Source organism: Mandrillus leucophaeus, unplaced genomic scaffold (assembly GCF_000951045.1).
Source record: "Mandrillus leucophaeus isolate KB7577 unplaced genomic scaffold, Mleu.le_1.0 Scaffold35, whole genome shotgun sequence".
Taxonomy (NCBI): domain Eukaryota; kingdom Metazoa; phylum Chordata; class Mammalia; order Primates; family Cercopithecidae; genus Mandrillus; species Mandrillus leucophaeus.
Genome location: NW_012103698.1, coordinates 5,466,502 through 5,469,662, shown reverse-complemented (window position 1 = coordinate 5,469,662; position 3,161 = coordinate 5,466,502). Strand labels below are relative to the sequence as shown.

The following is a 3,161-nucleotide window of genomic DNA, read 5'->3' as shown; positions in this document are numbered from 1 at the left end:
CATTGCTTTTGGTGTTTTAGTCATGAAGTCCTTGCCCATGCCTATATCCTGAATGGTATTGCCTACGTTTTCTTCTAGCATTTTTATGGTTTTAGGTCTTACATTTAAGTCTTTAATCCATCTTGAGTTGATTTTTGTATAAGGTATAAGAAAGGGGTCCAGTTTCAGCTTTCTGCATATGGCTAGCCAGTTTTCCCTACACCATTTATTAAATAGCGAATCCTTTCCTCATTGTTTTTGTCAAGTTTGTCAAAGATCAGATGGTTGTAGATGTGTAGTGTTATTTCTGAGGCCTCTGTTCTGTTCCATTGGTCTATATATCTGTTTTGGTACCAGTACCATGCTGTTTTGGTTACTATAGCCTTGTAGTATAGTTTGAAGTCAGGTAGCATGATGCCTCCAGCTTTGTTCTTTTGGCTTAGGATTGTCTTCGCTATACAGGCTCTTTTTTGCTTCCATATGAAATTTATAGTAGGTGTTTCTAATTTTGTGAAGAAAGTCAGTGGTAGCTTGATGGGGACAGCAATGAATCTATAAATTACTTTGCGCAGTATGGCCATTTTCACAATATTGATTCTTCCTATCCATGAGCATGGAATGTTTTTCCATTTGTTTGTGTCCTCTTCTATTTCATTGAGCAGTGGTTTGTAGTTCTCCTTGAAGAGGTCCTTCACATCCCTTGTAAGATGGATTCCTAGGCATTTTATTCTCTTGGTAGCAATTGTGAATGGGAGTTTACTCATGATTTGGCTCTCTGTCTATCATTGGTGTATAGGAATGCTTGTGATTTTTGCACATTGATTTTTATATCCTGAGACTTTGCTGAAGTTGCTTATTAGCTTAAGGAGATTTGGGGCTGAGATGATGGGGTTTTCTAAATATACAATCATGTCATCTGCAAACAGAGCAATTCGACTTCCCCTCTTCCTGTTTGAATACTTTATTTATTTCTCTTGTGTGATTGCCCTGGCCAGAGCTTCCAATACTATGTTGAATAGGAGTGGTGAGAGAGGGCATCCTTGTCATGTGCTGGTTTTCAAAGGGAATGCTTCCAGCTTTTGCCCATTTGGTATGATATTGACTGTGGGCTTGTCATGAATAGCTCTTATTATTTTAAGATACATTCCATCAATACCTAGTTTATTGAGAGTTTTTAGCATGAAGTAGTGTTGAACTGTATTGAAGGTCTTTTCTGCATCCATTGAGATAATTGTGTGGTTTTTGTCATTGGTTCTGTTTATGTGATGGATTACATTTATTGATTTGCATATATTGAACCAGCCTTGCATCCCGGGGATAAAGCCAACTTGATTGTGGTGGATAAGCTTTTTGATGTGCTGCTGGATTCTGTTTGCCAGGATTTTATGGAGCATTTTCAAACTGATGTTCATCAGGGATATTGGCCTGAAATTTTCTTTTTTTTGGTGTGTGTCTCTGCCAGTTTTGGTATCAGGATGATGCTGGCCTGATAAAATGAGGTAGGGAGGAGTCCCTGTTTTTCTATTGTTTGAAACAGTTTCAGAAGGAATGTACCAGCTCCTCTTTGTACCTCTGATAGAATTTGGCTGTGAATCCATCTCATCCTGGGCTCTTTTTTTGGTTGCTAGCTTATTAATTACTGCCTCAATTTCAGAACTTGTTATTGGTCTATTCAGGGATTTGACTTCTTCCTGGTTTAGTCTTGGGAGGGTGTATGTGTCCAGGAATTTATCCATTTCTTCTAGTTTATTTGCGTAGAAGTATTTATAGTATTCTTTGATGGTACTTTGTATTTCTGTGGTATCAATGATGATATCTCCTTTATCATTTATTGTGTCTATTTGATTCTTCTCTCTTTTCTTCTTTATTAATCTGGCTAGTGGTCTATTTTGTTGATCTTTTCAAAAAACCAGCTCCTGGATTCACTACATTTTTGAAGGGTTTTTCTTGTCTCTGTCTTCTTCAGTTGTGCTCTGATCTTAGTTGTGTCTTGTCTTCAGCTAGCTTTTGAATTTGTTTAATCTTGCTTTTCTAGTTCTTTTAATTGTGATGTTAGGGTGTCGATGTTAGATCTTTCCTGCTTTCTCCTGTGAGCATTTAGTGCTGTAAATTTCCCTCTTAACATTGCTTTAGCTGTGTCCCAGACATTTTGGTATGTTATGTCTTTGTTCTCATTGGTTTTGAAGAACTTATTTATTTCTGCCTTCATTTTGTTATTTACCCAGTAGTCATTCAGGAGCAGGTTGTTCAGTTTTCATGTAGTTGTGCAGCTTTGAGTGACTTTCTTAACCCTGAGTTCTAATTTGATTGCACTGTGGTGTGAAAGACTGTTTGTTATGATTTCTGTTCTTTCGCATTTGATGAGGAGTGTTTTACTTCCAATTATGTGGTCAATTTTAGAATAAGTGCGATGTGGTGCTGAGAAGAATGTATACTCTGTTGATTTGGGGTGGGGAGTTCTGTAGATGTCTATTAGGTATGCTTGGTCCAGAGCTGAGTTCAAGTCCTGAATATCCTTGTTCATTTTCTGCCTCGTTGATCAGTCTAATATTGGCAGTGGGGTGTTAAAGTCTCCTACTATTACTGTGTGGGAGTCTAAGTCTCTTTGTAGGTCTCTAAGAACTTGCTTTATGAATCTGGGTGCTCCTCTATTGGGTGCATATATGTTTAGGATAGAGCTTCTTGTTGCATTGATCCCTTTACCATTATGAAATGCCCTTCTTTGTCTTTTTTGATATTTGTTGGTTTAAATCTGTTTCATCAAAGACTAGGATTGCAACCCCTGCTTTTTTCTGCTTTCCATTTGCTTGGTAAATATTCCTCCATCCCTTTATTTTGAGCCTATGTGTGTCTTTGCATGTTAGCTGGGTCTCCTGAATACAGCACACCAATGGGTCTTGACTCTTTATCCAATTTACCAGTCTATGTCTTTTAATTGGGGCATTTAGCCCATTTACATGTAAGGTTAATATTGTTATATGTGAATTTGATCCTGCCATTATGATACTAGCTGGTTATTTTGCCCATTAGTTGATGCAGTTTCTTCATAGTGTCAATGGTCTTTATAATTTGGTATGTTTTTGAAGTGACTGGTACTGGTTTTTCCTTTCCATGTTTAATGCTTCCTTCAGGAGCTCTTGTAGGGCAGGCCTGATGGTGACAAAATCTCTCAGCATTTGCTT

The 3,161-nt window shown here is 37.7% G+C and overlaps 1 protein-coding gene across 1 annotated transcript in view; it reads right to left on the bottom strand.

Moving 5' to 3' along the window:
* The window catches only part of RASGRP1 (RAS guanyl releasing protein 1 (calcium and DAG-regulated)), a 96,528-nt gene that overhangs the window by 92,477 nt on the left and 890 nt on the right, over positions 1 to 3,161 (bottom strand). The window lies entirely within an intron of this gene.